The sequence below is a fragment of the Balaenoptera acutorostrata genome, chromosome 14, assembly GCF_949987535.1.
Source record: "Balaenoptera acutorostrata chromosome 14, mBalAcu1.1, whole genome shotgun sequence".
In the NCBI taxonomy this organism is placed as follows: domain Eukaryota; kingdom Metazoa; phylum Chordata; class Mammalia; order Artiodactyla; family Balaenopteridae; genus Balaenoptera; species Balaenoptera acutorostrata.
In genome coordinates, this window is record NC_080077.1 from 32,995,697 (window position 1) to 33,017,910 (window position 22,214).

The 22,214-nt window shown below is 39.0% G+C and overlaps 1 protein-coding gene across 3 annotated transcripts in view; it reads right to left on the reverse strand.

Annotated features, from left to right (window-relative positions):
• The window catches only part of TMEM200A (transmembrane protein 200A), a 71,688-nt gene that overhangs the window by 35,819 nt on the left and 13,655 nt on the right, over positions 1 to 22,214 (reverse strand). The window contains exons 1-2 of one of the 3 annotated variants that reach the window (XM_057528102.1): positions 14,029 to 14,114; positions 13,773 to 13,928 (exon numbers count right to left, since the gene is read on the reverse strand). The exons of 1 other annotated variant lie outside the window; for it this stretch is intronic. The gene's annotated coding sequence lies outside the window, so the exon portion shown is untranslated. Of the gene's footprint in view, positions 1 to 13,772; positions 13,929 to 14,028; positions 14,115 to 15,099; positions 15,162 to 22,214 lie in introns of those variants that run through there. One more of the 3 variants, XM_057528100.1, reaches the window with a different exon arrangement.

Here is a 22,214-nt window from a genome sequence, read left to right on the forward strand (position 1 = left end):
AACCTGATCTAATCAGAGCTCCCGCCTGCCTCTCTCCACTGGGTCACTACAGTGTTGTGTACACTGGGGCACTTACACTGTACTAGGAATACGGTCTCTTTTTTTAAAATTTTATTGAAGTATAATTGATTTACAATGTTGTGTTTAACTTCTGCTGTACAGCAAAGTGATTCAGTTATACATATCTGTATCCTTTTTCATATTATTTTCCATTATGGTTTATCACAGGATACTGAGTATAGCTCCCTGTGCTATACAGTTGGATCTTGTTGTTTATCCATCCTAAATATAATAGTTTGAATCTGCTAATCCCAAACTCTTAATCTTTCCCCCGCTCTCCATCCCACGGTTTTCACATCTATCTCCTTACTGCTCTGAACTTCTCAACCACATCTTATCAAGCTTTGTATGCCTGCACTTTGTAGTGGAGCATAGTAAGTACCAACACAAGTTTGATGAATGAACTGAATTTATCACAAGTGTTAGAATACCGATGGTATGTAAGTAATACGTCAACACAGTTGTTATATAAAAATAAAAGGATAGAGGACAGAAAATTCAAAAATCAGGTCTGAGACGTAGTCTTAAATCTGCTTCAAAAGAAAATTAAGTCTCAAATTTTGTGAGAGTCAAGCTCCCTTTTCACATGAACCTTTATATACCTTTTCTGTTTCTTAAATGCCATTTGTAGGCTGATTTGCAATATAAATTATTTGTCTACTTTGGGTTTTTTCTCCTCTAGATTGGCGGCAACTTGAGGGCTATCTCTCCTATTCATTGCTGGGTTTCTTACAGCCCGAATCAGTGTTTTAAACATCGTAGGCATTTATGAGATTGGCCAAATCGAGTATCTTCATGTACATAGGAATCTTCATGTACATAGGTGTACACAGATGTAAAGAGTATCTTCATGTAAAGGTGTAATTGATGTTAAATTATTGAGATAATTATAGAATAGAGATAATTTAGGCAACAAACGTTTTGGTTTTGAATTACCTAGATCATTATTTTAATAATCTTTGCTAATGCAGACAAAATATATCTCTTAAGCACAGCAATCCTACTGAAGTAAGATCCTGGCCCAAATGAGAAGAAGTTATTAATCCTGATGCCAAACATGTGTCATATTTCACAATCTTGATACCTGTCACATTCCAAAGTGAATTGAATCCCTGGATAAAAGGAAACATTCGGTAAGATTTTTTCCAATTAATTTTGCTTCTATTATTGTTATTCTGAAGGTACTTAAAATATGTTTAAGCATTTTCAGATGCAAAAAGATTTTTAAGAGATACATACACATGTGATTAAACAATAAAGAAAAGGGAGAAAATAATATAAAATTCAGGATATTGTTTGAGGGAGAGAAGGAAGAGGATCAGAGCACACAAGTGGTTCAGATGTATTGGAAAGGGTCTAGTTTTAAGCTAGGTTGTGTGTGTTATACTGTTAATCTTTAAACTGCGCATACATTTTATATTTCTCCTTTATACATGTGGTATGTTGTATATAGTTTTCAAAATCAAATAAAAGGACAGAAATGACTTGGCTATATTATATATTAATGAAAAGGATCCAAGGTGAAAGTTAGAAGTGGAAGTTATGAAAAGACAAGGATAACTGTTGGAGGTGGATCCCAGAAGAGCAACGATTTATGGGTTCCTGAGACGGATGAATGAACCTTGGAAAAGAGGGTCATCTATTCCTTATTAGAAGTCAGGGAATGACAGAGGATGAAAATATGAAAAGAAGCACGCATTAGCTTGAGGCAGATGCAACTGCTGACTTTGCAAGTCAAAACCAGTCAAACATTGGCAATTTCATATGGGTCTGTCCAATACATAGAGAGGCTGTGGTCCAGTGAGGTGGTAAGCAAGTCTGTCATCTGGACCAGGAAGCAGTGCGTGAGGAAACCTGGGGAGGGCGGTATGAGCTGGCATAGGAAGAGGACAAGAGGCTCCCAAGAGGACCTCTGAGCAGTGCTGAAAGCACACCCAGGGCTGGAGACCACAACTGTGTAAGGGCAGTGATGTGCAAGGTTGTGGCATTGTCTCCAGCAGCCCTGAGCAATCCAGCTGTCAGAGGTGAGTGACTGTTCACAAGGATGTGATGCACATAATTTCTCCTTCTTAAAATGACTCTCCTACCATGACACCAAATCAACTAATGGAAAGTGAATGGTAGGAAGAAATCAAAACAAACTGCTGCAGTAGTGGATTTAAGTAAAGCAATTCTTCAAAGTTTCCATAATAAGAATGATTCGGGCTTCCCTGGTGGCAAGGGAAGAGAATGGTTGAGAATCCATCTGCCAACGCAGGGGACACAGGTTCGAGCCCTGGTCCAGGAAGATCCCTCATGCTGTGGAGCAACTAAGCCCATGCGCCACAACTACCGAGCCTGCACTCTAATGCCCGCGAGCCACAACTACTGAAGCCCACATGCCTAGAGCCCGTGCTCTGCCACAAGAGAAGCCACCGCAATGAGAAGCCCACGCACTGCAACAAAGAGTAGCCCCTGCTCGCCACAACTAGAGAAAGCCCGCGTGCAGCAATGAAGACCCAACACAGCCAATAAATAAATTAATTAATTAAATTTTTAAAAAAAGAATGATTCACTCAAAAATCGTAGAATGATTCATGCTTTTGCATTTAAAAATACAAGCTATCAAAGAGTACACATTTCTTTTTCAAAATTTTATAATATTAAACATACAATTTGCTTCTTCCAATAACACTGTGATCATATAAGCGATCACCAATGTAAGTTAGAAGGAAAAAATTTCCTCAAAGGTAAAAAAAGAGAGAACTATGTCTGGACACCATTTATCAAAATAATAACAATAACAAAGAAGACTCCATTATTCTACATATCTAGAATTTGCTTGGTATGGGAGTGATATCTTCTTTGGTCATGCATTCTGTCTGAACAATGGGAAAGGAAATCTGTGATCTGCTGTCATCAAAAATTAATTATTGTGAATGTTCTGTTACATTTATCAACAGAATTCAAAGTAGTAATTAGCGATCACTAATGCAGTCACATGTCAGATACTTCTCAGCATGGGGGGGACCATTAGTGTGAGGAATATAAGATAGAATGTTCCATCCATGTGCTTTTCCCAAATGTTTTTACCTGGTGCAGCTGCACCTAGAGATAGAAGGAGAGAAGCAAGGCTGCCAGTGACAGAAATAATATGAAATTAAGCCACTGCAGATTTGGAGTATGAAGGTTGCACTGACTTGTATTTATTTCTTTATACTTTTCTAAATTATCTGATTTGTTTTTTAAGAGAAAAGTTGAGTATTATTTTCACAAAACCAACAACAACAGTCTCAAAAACCAACTCCCTCATTTCCTCTTGGGAAATTTGATTTTTTTATAACTTTTATCTCACCAATTTGGAATATTCTTAGTTCAAAAAAAAAACTGGTCAAAGCCCAAAATGTCTGAGGATTTTCTCAAAATTCCAATAAAGATATAAGCAAACAAAAATACATAAATAATACAATAGCCAAGACATGGAAACAACCTAAATGTCCATTGACAGATGAATGGATAAAGATGTGGTACATATATACAATGGAATACTACTCAGCCATAAAAAAGAATGAAATAATGCCATTTGCAGCAACATGGATGGACCTAGAGATTATCATACTAAGTGAAGTCAGAAAGAGAAAGACAAATACCATATGATATCACTTATATGTGGAATCTAAAGTATGACACAGATGAACTTATCTACAAAACAGAAACAGACCCACAGACCTATAGAACAGATTTGTGGTTGCCAAGGGAGGTGGGGGAGGGAGGGAGTGGGAGTTTGGGATTAGTAGATGCAAACTACTCTATATAGAATGGATAAACAAACAAGGTCCTACTGTATAGCACAAGGAACTATATTCAATATCCTGTGGTAAACCATTATGAAAAAGAATGTATATATGTGTATAACTGAATCACTTTGCTGTACACCTGAAACTAACACAACATTGTAAATCAACTATATTTCAATAAAGTAAATTTTAGAAAATACATAGATAAAAAGTTGGTGCAAAAGATTTTCCTTAAATTTTTAAAATCTTTTAATATTATCACCTCCCAGTATCTGCAGAACACCCACTATGTGTAAGAAATTGCGGGCCCCATGTCCATAAATGTCAGAAACACTAATAAATATAAAGTCTGAGAGTGGAGAACGTTTTTTAAAGCTTTCGCTGATATTTTTAAGGCCCCTAAAAATGTAAACCGTATAGATTTTGCACACAAGTTCATAATTAAAGTATGTCTGATACTTTTGTTTGAAAATGATTTCAACACCAAATGTCCCTTATTAGCATTTTCATACTTAGTCCAGGGAGGAAGATGAAGACGTTAAAGTGTTAAGTTTTAGCCACTAAGGGCACCACCACAAAATTGATATCCCTGCCCTTTTTAGAACTACCGTCAAAAAAGACCACACCATTATGGTCTCTATGTTTTAACTACCATTATATGTAGCATTTGCTTTAAATTCAATCAGGGGATTTCCCTGGCAGTCCAGTGGTTAAGACTCCGTGCTTCCAACACAGGGGGCGTGAGTTCGGTCCCTGGTCAGAGAACTAAGATTCCACATGCTGCATGGAGTGGCCAAAGTAAATAAATAAATAAAATAAAATAAAATCATGGGCTCTAAGGTAAAGGGCACTAAACTACAAGTCAGAAGATCAGTGTTTTAAAAAGAAAATTCAATCAGACTTTGATCCAGCTAGTAACCTTCTTGAATACATAACACAGTCCAGTCAAGGAAATGAGTGGCGAGCCTCTTCTAACATCACTACCAGCGAAACCTTTCCCAGCTGACCAGTGAATTTAAAAGCAATTGTTATGAACAGATATATAGTTTATTAACCTTTTGTTTTTAAAAAATCACTTCCTAATACCAGGTTTCATAAGAGCTTTGTAAAAATTACTTAATTAAGCATTTAAGATTCTCAGCCAGAATCTGAAATATTTTCTGAGCTACTTTCACTCAAATTAGTTGTTTACGTAATCATTCCCTCTGAAGAAAAAATTTGTGAGATCTGTTTTTCCTGAGTATGCCTTCACAAATGTGCTATTAATGTTTCAGATAGTATAATGGAACAGACTGTCCAGGGCAGGTGATTGGAACTGCTCCAAAATTACAGATTGATTTTGACATGTTTCAGCTGGCTGGCATTTCAACTAAGGGTTCCAACCACTTGGGAGAAGGGAAAACTACTGAAATGACCCTTTTTCCAGGCAACTCAATCTAGCTGCAATTATAGCCAATCCATCTAGTATGGCTATGCAGCTAGTCAGGATTGTTTTTTGTGGGGAAAGGGATAAGGGGTTTTTTTTTCATCCTATATGCAGAAACAACAATGAAGGTATTCGATACACCTAATAAAATGTACTGAGTGCTCACTACTTTCAAAGCATTGAGATACAGTGAAAATAATGCAAGACAAAGAGAAAAGACCAGTATTCTGGTGTAGGTTCTAGCACAGGCCAGCTGGGTGGCCATAGGTAAGTCACTTAAGTGTTCTCAGCCTCAATGAAGGCAATAGATCACGTGGCAATAGATCGCATGAACTTTCAAATCCTGACCCACTTACAAGCTTAGGATTCTGTGATCCACTGTTCACTAAAGGGTCTTGAGACTTTTGCGAGAAGGCAAGTAAATCACACCCACTACCCTCTGTTTACCCAGTACTGTAACTTTCATTCCAAAGAGAGAACTTCTAACATCCCATGCCTACTGGAAGCTCCAGAATGTAAATTCAGCCTTCACTCCAATGCTCTGTATGTACCATTTGACATCTTAACAAATGCATAAAAAATGCCAAAAAATAAATCAGCAAGGGCACTGTCAGCCAGACATGAAGCGAAGAGGCTAATCCGTGCCCAAAAATGTCCTCCCACGTGTAAAGAAACTGGTAATTGGAAGTAAGAGGAATTCCCCACCTCCAAGAGCAGACTGTGCAGAGGCGGGGCGCCCCTGCCAATACCCAAACCTTTGCCAGAAGCAGAAGCAGCGTGGGGAGAGAAGAAAGCTCTTCCACCCCCGCTACTCTGAGTATTTACAGGGATGCATTCCAGCTCCTGGCAGGAACCTGCTGGCAGAAGTAAGTATTCCCTTCTGCAGGAACGGAAGGGAATTTCAGTGTGACAGTTGTGAGACAGCAAAATCAGATCAAGCCTTGATAAAAGGTCTTTCTTGCGCATCAGCTCTGCATTCCCCTTGAAGCAGTCCCAGGCTTACAGATTCTCGGCTGGGTTTAGAGGAAGGGTGTTGGCGTTTTCCACACAGAGCAGTCAAGATCCAAATCTCCTGGGGTTGGTATAAGGTTTTTCAGAAATGGATGAATATTGACGTCAAACTCTAACAGCTGACTCACAAATACAGTTTACTGAATCCCTTAAACACAACCAGGGATGCGATTCACTGCTATTTCACCTCAGTGACAAAGCAATGCACAAATAACGGGTGTGGAAACTTGTTCATTACTCTAATTGAAGGGAAACATGTGCTGTTCCATATGTCAAATCAAAAAGAGGAAGAGAAATCCTTCCTGAGAAGATGAGATGACATTTCAAACGATAAAACATGACTAGAGGTTTTTCAAATGTAATTTATAAAAGGCACATATTTGAACAACAAAGAAATGTGTTCCTTTGCCCAACCAGAAAGCAACATGGTTCCTTCGATGGAATCATGGGTTAAAATAATTAGTGATGTCACTAAATGATATTTTGGTCATCTCCTTAATGTTGAGAAAGCTGTACACCATGTTTCCCCGCTTTGTATGTCAGGCCTGAAAAATGATCTTCCTGAAAAAGGACTCTTGAGACTACCGCTTTTAGCAGCGAACTAGTCTAAAAACGCTTAGGTAGAAAATGACGAAACACTGGCACCTTTTGTGGCTCGGGCCATGTGACCCCAAGGCATTGTGGCCCGCTGAACACCATCTTTGATCAGGCTCTTTACACACGGCTGTTGCTGGCACTGGAGGCTTGAAACTGCTGTAAAACATCTGCCCACTGCACATGTGCCTTTGATGTCTGAGCTGGTCATTTCTGGCCCCCAGGCAATGACTCCATTTGTTGCAAAATTACTTCATCTCTGTTGCCATAACACTAGGTGTGTACCTTTTTAAATAGCACTCTATTATAAGCATTGATTCACTTTTCCTTCTGGTGTTTCTTCCTCGTTCTCAGCGACAGTAAAAGAAGGCAGCATGCCTTAACACCCAGACCCTTTGGAATTCCTCCCGCTATTATCTATTACAGATGAGCTTTCTCAGTTAAGACTTCTAACTTGATCTCAGCTTTAAGCTTCTGTATCTACTGACCACTGGATTCTATCCAATAGAGATACCAACATGGTTTCTTCATTCCAAATTTTGCTGGTTACTTCTGTCAATTTATTCTGATTCAATTTTGTTCCTGCAGTTTTGTAAGTCTACGCTGCCTGACTCAATCTTATGGAATCCTAGCTTTGCTCAACTATAAATAGTAGTTATTTATAGTCGTCACCTTATTATGTGCCAAGAAATGAGCTACTCACTAGAGAAACCAAAATGAATGAGAAATCAAAATGGATGCAATGTCAAAAATTGACAATTTAGGGAATTCCCTGGTGGTCCAGTGGTTAGGACTCCGTGCTTTCACTGCTGAGGGCTCAGGTTCCATCCCTGGTCAGGGAACTAAGATCCCACAAGCTGTGTGGCAAGGCCAAAAAAAAAAATAAATAAATAAATCACAATTTAGTGGGAAACACAATCAAGAAACATAAGTCATCATAGTAAGTGCCAGAAGATACCTATGCAGAGTGTTACTATGGTAAGAGCACAGGCACATAGTGGAGAAATTATTTCAGCAAAGGGTGGTCAAGTACTGCTTCTAAGATGAAGAGACAATGGAACTTTGACTTAAAGATGAATAGATGTTAGCTTAACAAAGAAAAGAGAAGAAACAAAGAGGAGGGGACAGTTGGCATAGGCATGGAAGCATGAGTGAACCTGGCATGTTAGGGTCTGATTGCTAAAGCATGTTGGGATATTACCCATGGTGAGCCTGAAAGGTAAGCAGGTCACCAAGGGCCATCTACGTCATGCTTGAGAGGCTGACCTTCATTATAAAGGCAATGGGAAACACTAAGGAGTATCCCCACCCAGGAAGCAAGACAACGAACAGATAGGCTGAAGGTGAAACTAGAGGCAGAAAGGCTGGTTTTAAGGACTGCTGTAACTATCTAAGCAAGAAAGGACCAAAGCCTTCACTGAAGCCATTGCACTTAAAATGGATAAGAATGGGCCACACTGAACTGAAATGACAGGTGGGATTAACAAAAGGGATTTGTAGGGATTTGCTGGGTGGGACCAGGGGAATAGTGAGCGAAGGAGTAAGAGATGGTTCTCAGGTACCTGGTGAAGGCATGTTTTTGGACAATAACAACATCTACCATTTATTAAGCAGGCAAGGCAATATTTTCTAAGTGATTTACATGCATTACTTAATTTGATCTTCACAATAACCCTGGAAGATCGGTATCTGTTTGACAGAGGAGGGCAACGAGGCAACAAGAGGAGAAATAATATGCCCAAGGTCACTGAGTTATCAAAGAACAAAGGAAGATTCTGACTCCAGAGCCCTGCACCAGTCCCTGGGATAAAGAATCCTGAAGGAAGTTGAAAAGGGGCAAGGAAGTAAGATCATGAGTTCATCTGGATACAGGTTGGGTTTTTGTTTCCAGAGTTTGTGAAATATATAAGAGAAGATCTCTAGTAGGGCTAGGAAACATGATTCTGGAATTAATAGGGAGGTTCTAAGCTAAAGATACATGTTTAGGAATCTTCAGGGTACAGGTGGTATTTGGAGCCTGGGTGCAGAAAGTGTTATAAAGTTTAAAAAAAGAGGTGGAGAGAAAGAGGCGCCTTTGATCTCTGCCTGGACCTTGAAGCCTAAAGTCTCAAGTATCCAATGCCGCTTTGAGTGAACACACTGCATAATTCTGTCAACGATCAGGGCATGGGGGAAAGGAAGATTGAGAAGAAGGTGGTAGCACTAATGGTTTCAGAAAAGAGACTTGAGATTACGGCGGGTCCTTGCCCTTTTGGTCCAGAAGAAAACAAAAAATTCATATAATGAACCAACACAGTTACTATAACTGATTAGTTCTTTAAGTGTCTTTTCCTTTTCTTTCCATATTCAATGCACCTCTGCCCTGTGTGGGAGCTGAGGCTCAGAGAAAGACACAGTGCAGCCTCCTAGGGGCTGGCAGTCTGGTTGGGAGAAGGCACAGGCAAGCTGATTATTACATACAAATCCAGCGATGCTGCAGGACTGCTGTATACAGTGATTCTCAACTGCTGGCAACTTTGTCCCCAGGCGACAAGAGGCAATGTCAGGAGGTATTTTTTACTGTTCAACTTGGTCTGCTCTTAACGCTGAAGTTCCTGGCAGATGTGACTAAACATCCTAAAATGCACAGGACGACCTTCCACAACAAAGGATTATCTGGTCCAAACAACCAATAGTGGGAAGGTTGAGAAATCCTGCTCTAATGAAGGAGAGCAAAGTCCAGGGCAGACGGACCAAACACTCAAGGCTGCCTTGGAGGATCAGAGCAACCTCAACATTGGAGTGGATTCCATCAGAAGGAATCTGCCAGGAAATGAGTGGATATCTGATCTTAGTGGACCCGTGTTCCTTGCTGAGCAGTATTTTTTTCACAGTCCCAATCCATTATCAGCATTTATTAAGCACCTACTATATGCAATGCAATCCCCCCATGATATGGAGGAGAAATATTCATAAGAAAGGCAGGGTTCACACTCTTAAGGGTATAAAGAATGCTAACTTAGCAAGCTTTTTCACATGCTTTATCATTTAAACCTCAGAGTAATCCAGTGAAGCAGGTAGTACTAGCCTCACTTTGTCAATTCATTAATGGCTCGCTGAGATCAAATGACATACTTCAGACCACACAGAAAGTGGTGTGTCACCCTCTTCTCCTCCTGCCCTCTGCACGATAGCACCCTGCAGAATGCAGCTCACACTCACCCGACATGGCAAAAGGCACCCGTCATTTCACCAAAATGGGACTCTGTCAAGTTTGCTATTCAGCTACAGTGAAGAACTTCAGAATGCTTCTTGGTTAAAACTAGATGACTGGAGGGTTGGGGATAGGGATAGATTAGGAGTTCAGGATTAGCAGATACACACTACTACATATAAAATAGATAAACAACAAGGTCCTACTGTATAGCACAGGGAACCATACTCAATATCTTGTAATAACCTGTAATGGAAAAGAATCTGAAAAAGAATAAATATATATATGTATAACTGAAACACTTTGCTGTATACACCTGAAACGATCACAACATTATAAATTACCTACACTTCAATGAAAATAAAGTAAAAGAAAATAAAAGAAAAAGAAAAAAAATAACTGGATGACTGAGAGGTATAATAAGATCTCGTTTCTCCAGAATCCAAACAACTGAGATAAAATAAGTAAAATTGTATGGTTTATAATCATGTCTATCAGGGCTGAAATTTTATAATCAAAGAAAAATTAAATTATATAGTCAAAAATAGTTTGAAGGCTGTTGGGCATTTAATTTTTCATACTGTTTTTTGGAAACTGATAAAGCATTCAGAGTAATTTTTAGTTAACCAGAACATCCAAGAAATCAAAACACTTCTGGCTGTCCTTGAGGTGTGCTTAATGTACTTGTAAGCAGAATAACTTTTATTAGTAACTCAATTGTCAATATGAGCAATTTTTACCTGGTTAAACCTTCCTAAGGAAGCATATTAACAAAGAACTGGGTGGAGAATTTATAGCTTTATTGTGACAAAGTGGGCCCATGTAATGAGCCCACAGAAGTCTGAACATATGTCCTTTACTTCGCACAACTAACCTGGAAATTTTACTGAGAAAGTTTGAAATTTCTGAGAAAATCTGAAATTCAGTGAATCATCAGAATCTATTGATGGTGTTAAAATCTGGCTGTGATCTCCTATATCTAAAAGTAATGGTTTCTCAAAATTCTGGAGTTGTATCACTGCTTTCCTCCTATCATATTCAAAAATTTTTGGTGGAGGGCCCCGGGATCCACATTAACCTTATATATTACTCTCAAGTATATAACATTTACTTTCAATTTTTTATAAGATGATACAGTTGTGGGTTAAGGGAGGCAACATAATGTCAAAGGAGCAAGAGCTCCAGTGACAGACCCCTTACTCGATGAGCAACCAAGGACAAGTTCCTTCACTTTTCTAGAATATTCTTAGATGCACAATTGTTACCTCACATGGTGCAGTGAGAATCAAGTGAGAAGGTATGGACAAAGTACCTAGCAAGGTACACAGAGTACATACTAACAAATGTGAGGCATTTTCCTTCACAGAAAGATGAAGTTCAAGTTCTAAGGTAATATTTACCTTTCTATTTGGAAAGGCCACCTTTCACAGGGGTCATGTACAGTGGAGCTGGCTTGGTGAATCAAAGTTCCTGCTCCTAGCTTTCCTTAATCCTTTTCTGCAGGCTCACACCTCCCTCTTCCCCTAATGGTACAAGCACTGATATATCTACTCTGCTCATCATTATTCCCAGCATGTGCCTTCAGTGCCCTTTCCAAAGTCTACACCTAGCATTCTGGACAGTGCACTACAGTAGAACATGCCCTGGGCTGAGAATCAGGAGACCCCTCAGGCCCATCCCGATCTGCTTCCTGCTTCCACTAATATTCCACTAATATCTTGCAGTATGACTGGATCCCAATTCTAAATCTTTGTTCTCTCATATGTAAAATCAGAGGACTATATTAGAAGGTCTTCTATAGTCTACCCAAATCCAACAATCTATAGTTATAACCTAAAATTATATCCTAAGGTTCTAATTTGTTGAGAGGCCATGAAAATATCATTGGCTTATCTAATTATCTAAACATAATGAAGCTAGAATATAGTAGTATTTTCATATTATGTTTATTTTATACTAATATTCAGTTTACCTTTATTAGATTAATGATGAGCAGTTGCTTTTTAAATAAGTTTTCTTGTCTTCTCCTTAAACGTAATGATCAGTGTTAAAATTACCACCATTCAGTGAGTGCCATGAGTTATATGATTTTGTAAGCACACATACCTGCAGAAGTTGATGTAATTCACATAAACTGCAATAAATATGCTTTCTGTAAGGATACTGAAATGCTTCTTTTTTTCAGTCTTAGTGATTTTAGTGTTTATAACTGGTTGATGCACATATTTTTTAAGTACTGGAATTATTTTAAAAAATCAAATATGTACTTACATACATAAAAATTAATAGTCATTTTTCTAGTGACAAGATTGAGAAAGCATGGTTATCTAATTATGCCGCTCACTAAATCAATCACCTTATCAGAAGTAGAAAAAATAGGGCTATATGAGTTTAGATTAGGGAGTGAAAACACACATAATCAAGAATGCACATGTAACATCAACAGACACTGAACTTATCTAAGCAATGAATTGTCATACTTTGAAAATAGGTCCCATTTTCCCTAAGGACAGGTATAATACCGCTCTTGATCATTCATTATGCAGGTTATCAACTTAGGAAGTGTCTATATAGCTAATTTCCTAATGTTGTAATTTAAGCACATTTCCTTTCGAATTGTTTTTTCCCTAAAGAGGGAGGTATCTGATTCTTACATTTGAAAGCTATTAATATAAACTTTCTCTTTTCCAGAATAATCCTAGTTCCTTTCACATTTTGCAACATCTTAGTCAGGCCTTATTGCTCACCTAAACATCAGTTCCCTCACGGCCTCTTCATTTGGAGATTACTGAAGTGGACATGATGATCTCCACTAGTGTACAGTATAAGGATGTTACTAACATTTAAAATTTCACTCTCCTCTTTCCTGGGTGGAACTTGCCTTTCTCCCTTCCACTCCCATATACTCATTATGAAAATGTCCACCTGTGAAAGGAAAATTATCCTGAGAAGTGGAAACTAACTGTAAATTTTCAATTCTCTGTGACACTGGAATACCTACCCTTCACATCTTTGCATTCTTTCTTACTTTCACAAAGGCAAACAGAATTTTTGAAACTTCCAAAGAGAAAACAATTGGACAGGACTCTGAGTCACTCTAGCCAGAAAATTTAAACCTAATAAATATACAAAACAATGAATATATCAGAAAATCTCTAAAACAAAAAAGTTTAAACCTAAATATTCCCAAATCCAGTAGCCAAAGAGCCTCACCTATAACTGTTCCAGGGAAACACAGTTAAGAGTATGGAAACTGTACCATGATTTTTTTTTTTTTTTTTTTTTGTACCATGATTTTGATCTAGAGTTCCCTCTACAGATTTGAGTCTCCTTGGCTCAACCATTTGTAAACAAACTTGAAAAGTCATGTGGTTGAGTCCACATGACCACACTCATAAGACCACACCCAATGACCTATGCTTTTAAAACCCCACCCAAACAAAACAGCCTTTCTGCTACAAAGGAATTATGGGAATTTTCCCAAAGGCCTTTAATGTTGTTATGTGACTGATATTTTTATGATAAACACAATAGGGCTGGGGGACAGTTACAGACAGGTAACCCCTCCTTTCTTTTCGTGCATTTCAGAGTCTTGCACCACCAACTTCACATAAGGAAGACATACTATCACAAGATGATAGAGCTAGAATGGATCATAAAGGTCACATCCTCTTAGAATTGACAATTAAAGGGCCTTCTCCTACCCACTCACTTTAATAGCATCAGAGGATTATTGATGAATGAGCCATGATGTGAGACTGCCTTCAACACAGCTGAAAGGTTTCCGATTTAGAAATAGGTTCTCAGTGAGGGAGTGCCTGGGAGTCCTGCAGGGAAATCTATAAAAGGATCTGGCTTTCAACTGCCGCTGTGGAAGAAAAAGGAATACTGACTTTTGAGCACAAGTTTTAAAATAACAAAGCAAAATTTGCAAAGCAAATTTACTATAAAATGTTCCAAGGTCATACCTGCTGAGATTACATTTTTACTAGTTTCTTTTTTCTTTCTTTCTTCCTCTTCTTTTTGGTTTTTTTTTTTTTTTTTTTTTTTTTGGCTGTGGGGAGGTGGGAGAAAAAGTGTTTCAATGCCAATGACCTAGAGTAGCTTTTAAAGACCTATGGTTTCTTTTCTGCCCTAAAAGGGTGAGATACTTTTCCATACTTTATATTTTTCCCAACGACTATACAGTTGCTGTATAAACCCAGATACATACACATGAGTGAAATAAAGAATACAGGAAAATTCTAGATAATGTAAATGTAAGAGCCCTTTGCTCACAAATATATTAACAATTTTCCTTAGAATATCAATATGATTTCAGAAAAACAGGAGTTTCTTTCTCAACTGAAGGATAATATTCTCAACTGTTCATTTTGCATTTCAAAGCACGACCAAAGGGCAAAACGTCACCCCGAAAAACTCAGCTGAAAATTCTTCTAATGGTTTATTTATAATAATGTGAGATTACATAGCGTTATGAGTTAGTTGAGGCTCAGACTCTTAGAAAAGGTTTTCAAAAAGGAAAATGACAGGCAAGATCAGTGGTTGCAAGGTTACAGACCTCTTTTCATTCCAAGCAGAACATAATGTAGTTTTAAAATTACAGAAGTGCAGAGAGATTAATTTTTCTTTTCGACAATGAGCTTCTAATTAAGGGCATTTTCTTTTGGGGATTTGGGTGGAGAGCAAAGACCTGGAGAAATGAGGCGCAATCCTGCTAAAGAGCCTCCTCAACAAAATGGTCTGCAAACTTTTTTACAGTGAGTGTTTCACCAGAGTAGCGGCCTATCTTTATTGTGCATTAAAAGTATTTACTGGAGAAGCTTTGATTTGGCAACATAAGACAACTGCTTTATATAATCAGGTTAACAAAAGAAATGGCCTGCCAAATCCCTGACAATAAACTGTTAGGAATTTAAAGGAACTCTGTTAGATCCCTGAAAGAATAAACAGATAATAAAAATAATCGTAAAAAGCCACCTTCCAGGCGACAACGTCCTCCAGGGCCCTGATGTCATCCCACACTGTCGCTCACTCACCTCCAGGCACAGAGTCCCAGTAAGGAGCCCTGGTCCCCATCAGACCTTGCAGTAGCTTCAGGCTATAAGAAATTAAAAGTTTTATCATGTGGTCTTCATAACTGATAATTCCCCCAAAATGCATGCATGGAGCAAAATGTTAACAAAGAAAATCCCCTTTCTAGATAAAGACTTTTTTCTGACTACTTTCTTCCATATTTATATCCAAAAGATTGTATTAAACCTGACAATCTTGCTGTGTTTCTCTCTACCACTGGATGAGATGCTAATAAAGATAAATCCTTTTACGAAAAGATAATAAATGTACTCCAAATGTTAACTGTTGTAATATTAGAAGAAAAGCAAAAATAATCCCAAAGTGTCTGACACCGTGAAGCTTCTAAGAGAAAAAAATTCCTTCAGAAAACTTTCAGGGATCGTTATCTGCCCCTTGACAAGTTAATAAGTGTGATCTGATCTTCACTTTAAATGTTAAGCTTCATTAAAAAAATTCCAAAATATCCAATGATACATCTGAAAAACATGCTTTTCTTTCCCAAGATTGCAAAGAAATTGCAAAGGAAAGTTTTAAATATCACAAGAATCAATATTTCCTTTTTAATTAATTAAAAACTATAATTTAAAAACGTTGGTAGCAGACCACATTGCAGCCTTTAGAAAGGTATGTTTATCAAAACTTCAGTACCATGACAAATGTTTATAATAAACTAAAATAAATTCATAAAGAATAAATTTACTTTTTATAAAGTAACTATAAAAACAACTTACAATGTTGAGAAAGTACTTAAGAAATGATTTCTTCTTTTTTCATATCATTTGAATATATTATTCCTGTAAAATTCTTTGGGTCCACTGGCCCTCAAAGTTTTAATATTTGCCAGAATTATTCAGAAAATTTTTAAAAGAGAATGATAATCCTCTGTACTCATAATGAAGACAGTATTCACCACTTTCTGATATTCATTTTTATCTCTATGCCAACCAAATGTGATTTACTAAAACATTAAAAATTGAAACTGAAGACACTTATTGGGTTTTGAGCCTGACAGCTCATACTTTATTGATCAGTATTTTCAGAGAGACCGGAAAGTAATATCTAGATACACAGCTGAGTTATGAACTATGTTTGGGAAGCTGATTATTTGTCACTGTCAGGCATTCAAGTGTTCAACTTTCAGTTTTATTAAGATACCTTCATGGATGTTTCAAAACATCAAAATGAAAAAGGCCAAGGAAAGGACTGGGTTTTCTGTTGTCATTTAACACTCCCCATCTGGCTATGTTTTGGAATGCCAGGACGCCCAGACTTGCTGTCTTATACTGTTTCCACTTTGTGCCAGACCCTTTACTTACATGACCTTTTATAACCCGACCATGCTTCCAAGGAAGTCATGCTGTCCCACGCTAGGGAGAGTGAACTAAGGCTCAGAGCGGTTAAGTAACCTGACCGAGATCACATAGCTTTTAGGGTGTAAAGCTCAAATTCTCCAGTGATTTTCAAATTATCCCTGGCAATGAGACTCTTTTTTCAAAAAAGAGAAGAAAGCTACTAAGTCTAGGGTAGCTCTTCCTCTGAACTAGTTAATACCTTTGGCTTGATAAGACCTGCCCGTCAACCAAGGTGACACTATCCCACCTGATGCTACTACAGGGGTTCATAAACCCCTCAGAGCTGCTGTTTTAATTCAACTGAGTTTGACAATTCAAAAATTAGAGAGGAGTCTTAAACTTAATAGAACACCACAACTGGCCATAAGGAGCTCACACCATTCATCAGGTAAGAGGGTTTGCTTCCGGTATGGAGTCCCTAGGGGGCCAGAGGAGGTGTCTAGAGGAGCCTGGTCACAGAAGAAACTTAATAGCAGGAACTTAGCAGACTTAGGAGCAGAAACTTGGCTGCTTGGTGCATCTACCTTGCCCCTGCCCCAAGAAGACAGAGAAAGAACCTTTCTGGGGGTGGGGAGGAGGTACTTCTTTTGTTTTTTTATTGAAGTATAGCTGATTTACAATATTATATTAGTTTCAAAATTAGTTTCATTACAAGATAATGGCTATAACTCCCAGTGCTATACAGTATATCCTGGTTGCTTATCTATGTTACGCATAGCAGTTAGTTTGTATCTCTTCATCCCATACCCCTATTGCTCGTGGCGCTGCTGCCTTTCTCGAGACCCCTGTCCACTGGTCTCCAAAAAGCTGAAGTGGTTCTATTTTTTGGTAACATTCCTGGTGGTACCACCACCAATGGAAAAAAATAATTCCCCTTCCACTCTCCATTCAATTCTTTTTGTTGTCCTGAGGGAGGCATTAGGTCCACTTTTACTACTTATACACTTCAGTCTAGAACAGAGACAGAAGGTAGAGAAGTCACTCTTTGTGGATCAGGCTTCAAAGCATCTCAGAGGTGCAGGAAAGTGCAACCAACTCTCCCAGGAGAAAGGATTTCATCTTAGGTAACAGGCAGAGATAACAGTTGTATCCCACAGACTGTGTGCGCAAAACAAAGGCATGGTGATGGGAGCCAGTGGAGAAAAAGGCCAAGAAAAGGACTAGATTATCTACTGTCACTGAACACTCCCCCTCTGGCTATGTTCTGGAATGACAGGACGCCCAGACTTGCTGCCTCATACTGTTTCCACTTCGTGCCTCACCCTGTGCCAGACCCTTTACTTACATGACCTTTTATAACCCGACCATGCTTCCAAGGAAGTCATGCGGTCCCACGCTAGGGAGAGTGAACTAAGGCTCAGAGAGGTTAAGTAACTTGACCAAGATCACACAGCTTTTAGGGTGTAAAGCTCGAATTCTCCAGTGATTTTCAAATTATCCCTGGCAATGGGACTCTTTTATTCAAACAAAATCTCACTTAAATCATAAATAGCCCAGATAATCAAAAGTTGGCTCTATATTTAAAAAGTATCTTTGAAGGGGAGCCACTAGAGCTAGACAGCCAGGTGATAGGGATTCTGGAATGAATGGAAGAGAAAATGCAGGTAAGAGATGGGATCCCACTCAGAGATGGTCCAGCAGGTCCGGGAACCAACCTTTCAAAAGTTAACCTTTAATTAGCAATTCCTCAAATCTCATCGGCTAAACTATAGAGCTAAAGGATAAGACCCATATAAACCTTTCTGGTGCCTACACTTAAATTTTAAAATGGCACTCTGCCTCTTTCCACAAACTGCTTTTTATATGTGCGCCTCAACAGAAAAAAAAAAAAAAAAGGCTTTCTCCCACTCTGCAGGAATAATATCATGCTATAACGTGTGTCTGACATAGCACAAGGCAGCTTAGGGACCGTCACTCAATGTACTGCAGTTGTACAGAAAGATGGCTGACATTCTAAACGAACTGCACTTGCAGAGAAGTTACTGGAGTCCCCAGCACAGTAATCCAGGGCTGACATCTATTTCTCATTCATCTTCTGCACCAGACATAGTTAACCACTGGGAAGTCAACTTCCATGACTAGTTATAAAAAGTCCTCTCTGAACCAGAAAACGGCCCCACTTCTCTCCTCAAAGGTTATCTTCAGAAATGGTTCACACAGAGGCACACATTTGGAAAAAAAAAAAAAATGTTTTTTGGTTGGGAGCAAGCAAGAAGACGGATCATCAAATATAGCCAGCAGTATCTAGCACTACTTCTTAGGACACATTGCTGTGAAGGTCTTATGTAACTGATGGACACTTATGCCAGTGGATAAAACTTATGGATAAAACCAGTGATAAGCTCACCTTCTAAGCATTCAAATAACAAAAGAAAGGTGCCAAAGGAGGTCTGGAGGATTCTCATTGACACAGGGGACCCTGGGCAGCAAGGTGCAAACTCCCAAAGGACTCAAAGTCCAGGAGAGTTTTTTTATTATATACTTGTCAATCATAACTTAAGAAAGTACTATGGACATAATAGCACTATTAAGTGCTTTGATAACTTCATATTATAAATAAGGTTATTCCTGAATCTTAAATAATCTTTTAATATGAAGAAAAATATTAAAAAATGAAAAGACTACATTAGAAGATTAGAGAAAATGTAAATGTAGTTAATCCCCTCTAATGTGACAATGCGCACACAAGGATGATTTTTATTTTTGCACATTAGTTTCACGTACTACTGGTGACTTTCCACTGTGTCTTTTCCTGTAGGAAAATACAAGAACAAGGATGTGATGCTCCCTCAGGGTCCACTGTCACACACAGAATGGGCTAAGCTAAGCTCCCAAGTGGGGAGGCTAAAGGCAACCTCAAATAACAGGTGTCTTTTCTCTTCAATTTTAATGAGCTAAAATGCAATTGTAATAAGAGCCAGGGTAATCCTCTGAGTCTTCTGCTAGCTATCCAAGCAACTCTCTTTTAAATTACATACTTTCCTTATAGTGTCCTGGGAGAGAAAACAGCTTTAAAATGCCTGTCACATAGATAACATATGACCTAGTAATGCTTTAAAATAAATAAGTCCTGGGGAATGTAATGTACAACATGGTGACTATAGTTAATAATACTGTATTGTATATTTGAAAGTAGCTGAGAGTAGATCTCAAAAATTCTCATCACAAGAAAAAAAATTTGTAACTATGCGTTAATTTGATGGATGTTAATTTAAGTAGACTTATTGTGGTAAGCATTTCACAATACATACATATATTAAATCATTATGTTGTATACCTGAAACTAATATACTATACATCAATTATGTCTCAATTTTTAAAAAGTATATATGGGGACTTCCCTGGTAGTCCAGTGGTAAAGAATCCACCTTACAATGCAGGGGATGTGGATCTGATCCCTGCTCAGGGAACTAAGATCCCACATGCTGCAGGGCAGCTAAGCCTGTGTGCCACAACTACTGAGATCACGCACCTCAACTAGAGAGCCTGCTTGCTGCAAACTACAGCGCCCACGTGCTCTGGAACCCACACACCACAACTACAAAGCCCATGCGCCCTGGAGCCTGCATGCCACAACTAGAGAAGAGAAAAACCCGTGCACCACAACTAGAGAGAAGCCCGCATGCCGCAACTAGAGAGAAACCTGCGTGCCGTGGGGAAAGATCCTGCATGCCATAACGAAGATCCCGCATGCTGCAACTAAGACCCGATGCAGCCAAAAGTAAGTAAAATAAATAAATAATAAATAAATCTTTAAAAAAATAAATAAATAAAATTTAAAAAATAAATAGAAAATAAAAAAAAAATTTTAAATAAGAAGTGTATGCAAATGCTTTAAAAAGTTCAAAGACCTACCAAATTGGAAGGCAGCAGTGGAACTGATAGTAGGAATAGATGAGTAACCAGCATGATAATGAAAATGACCTTCAGATATGCTATTCTATCATGATTTTTTTGTGAAGGTATGATTCGTGCATTTATTCTGTTCTAATTTAGCATCAACAACTATGACATGGAATTCAAAAAAAGATTTTCAGCAATTTCTAATCCCATTTCACCCAAAAGTTTATAGGTTAAACTACATCACCGTTGCACTTGTAAGTTTAATTGGAGAAAGAAATTGAACTTAAATCTTCAGAAAGGGCTCAGTAAGGAGCAGGCAAACAAAGTTTTCTTGCTAATACCACGTACCTTTCATGAATGACATCACACCCTTGGCTTTTCTCCTACCTCCAGGGTTGCTACTTCTCTGTATGTTTCTCTAACCACCCTTAAATGTGGAAATCCCCAAAGCATGCTCCTAAGTCACCTTCTTTGTTTGGTCTCTATTCTCTCCATGACTTTATTACCAACTACAAGCTAAGGACTCTCAAATTTATGTCTCCATTCTAAATTGATCATCTGACCTCCACACCCATCTGTCCAAAAGCCTACTTGCCCTTTCCCCTGGGATATCTCACCTGCAACTCAAATGTAACATGTCCAAAACTGAGCTCATGAACGGAACTTAGGAAAAGTCTTCCTCACCTGTATGAATACTACCACCATCCATGCTAAAATCTTGGAGGATCTTGGACCACATTTTCCCACATGCTCTCAGTTACCAATGTCTGCTGGTTCTGCCTTCAAAACCTGTCTTTACTCTGTCCAGTTCTCTCGAACATCACTGCCACCGATCGAAGGCCCTGTTATCTCTTCCTTTATGCATTCTTGCTTCTTGCAACTCCTTCACCAGGAAACTCCTAGAATGATACCTAAATGCAAATCAGTTCATGTCATTCCTCTTTTTTTCAAAGCCTGCTCTTTGGATCAAGTATCAAACCCTTACCATCTCCCTCAGGGCACTGCATTATGGCTGGCCCAGCTTACAGCTTTTCCTTCCATCGTCTCTCCCCTGCTCACTTTGACCAATAACAGGGCTTACTTTCTGTCCTTCAAAAGCAATCCAACTCCTGCCTTCCTCAACCTCCCTACTTGGGTTTTCCTTTCTGGCAAGCATCTTCTCCAGACAAGCTCCTCTCGTCTCTGGTCCCATCTTAGACATTTCTCAGGGGAGCCTTCACTGACCCTCTGACTCACAAACCCTCTCTCCTAGCAATCTGTGTGTCTCCATGCCACGAATCACACTTACATTTTTTTAATATAAATTTATTTTATTTATTTATTTTTGGCTGTGTTGGGTCTTCGTTGCTGCATGCGGGCTTTCTCTAGTTGAGGCGAGCGGGGGCTACTCTTCGTGGCAGTGCGTGGGCTTCTAATTGCAGTGGCTTCTCTTGTTGTGGAGCATGGGCTCAAGGCACACAGGCTTCAGTAGTTGTGGCACGCGGGCTCAGTAGTTGTGGCACACGTGCTTAGTTGCTCCGCAGCATGTGGGATCTTCCCGGACCAGGGCTTGAACCCGTGTCCCCTGCATTGGCAGGCGGATTCTTAACCACTGCGCCACCAGGGAAGTCCCACACTTATCATTTATGACGTAATTTTTGCCCCCGTTACTAGAGCATCAGCTCCATGTGCACCCTGTGAACACAGCTCGCTGCTCCCCCCGCACCACACGCAGTCAGTAAGCAGAACACAGCAGTTGCTCCATGAGCATCTCTCGACCAAATGAATGCTGATATTTAAGGAGGTCTTCTGGGCATGCTCCAAGTCATTAACCCTGACAGTCCTGGTTCTTATTAGGTAGCTAATCTCCGGCCAAATTTCACAATGTTTCTCTCCCTTAACCC